The sequence below is a fragment of the Mus caroli genome, chromosome 5, assembly GCF_900094665.2.
Source record: "Mus caroli chromosome 5, CAROLI_EIJ_v1.1, whole genome shotgun sequence".
NCBI lineage: Eukaryota > Metazoa > Chordata > Mammalia > Rodentia > Muridae > Mus > Mus caroli.
This window is the reverse complement of record NC_034574.1, coordinates 58,832,484-58,833,452: the sequence shown is the minus strand read 5'-3', so window position 1 is coordinate 58,833,452 and position 969 is coordinate 58,832,484. Positions and strand designations below refer to the sequence as shown.

The 969-nt window shown below is 45.2% G+C and overlaps 1 pseudogene; it reads left to right on the top strand.

The window, feature by feature from the left end:
• The first annotated feature begins 113 nt into the window (after nt 1-113).
• Nucleotides 114-407, top strand: LOC110294676 (annotated as a pseudogene).
• Nucleotides 408-969: the final 562 nt, after the last annotated feature.

The following is a 969-nucleotide window of genomic DNA, read 5'->3' as shown; positions in this document are numbered from 1 at the left end:
CATCGCTTCCCTATCTCCCACCCCTCTGACCTCAGGCTGCTGATGTTGAGTTGGGTGGGGGTTTCCCCACTAGGTTCTTTCAGTTTAAAACTCAGCATTTGGGGCGATCCGCAGCCGGGGAGGGCGCAGGGAGCACGGGTACGGACGCCAGAGCCGAGCCCGCGTCGCCATGCCTCGGAAAATTCAGGAGATCAAGGACTTTCTGCTGACAGCCCAGCGGAAGGATGCCAAGTCTCTCAAGATCAAGAAGAACGAGGATAATGTGAAGTTCAAGGTTCGCTGCAGCAGGTACCTTTACACCCTGGTTATCACAGACAAGCAGAGAAGCTGAAGCAGTCCCTACCCCCAGGTTTGGCAGTGAAGGATCTGAAATGAAGCAGACCTCTGCGTGTGACTATTAAAAACCCTGAAAAGTCAAAAAACAAAACAAAACAAAAAACAAAAACCTCAGCATTTTTAGGGACTGGGGAGATGGCTCAATGGTTAAGAGCACTTACTACTCTTGCAGAGGACCGAGAGTAGGTTCCCAACACTCACATGGTGACTCACACCAACCAAAACTTTAGTTCCAAAGGATCTGATTCTGCCACTGAACTCTATGGGCTTCTACATATACGTGGTACACATGTGTGCTCTCGGGCACTCACACATACACATAAATAGGTACCAAAATAAATCTTTAAAAACCTGTACAAACCTATGTATTCTATCCTTTTAATCCCAGCATTCAGAAGGCAAAGGCAGGTGATACTCTGTGAGTTCAAAGCCAACCTGGTCTACATAGAGAGTTTCAGGTTTGCCAAGGCTTCTAGTGAGATCCTGTCTCAAATAAATAAATAAATAAACAAACAAACAAACAAACCGATCAATCTTTGACACCTAATCTTTATTTCCAACTTGACTAGATTTAGAGTCACCATGGAAACACCATGGATGCTTCTATGAGGGTATTTCTAAAAACATTGAAAT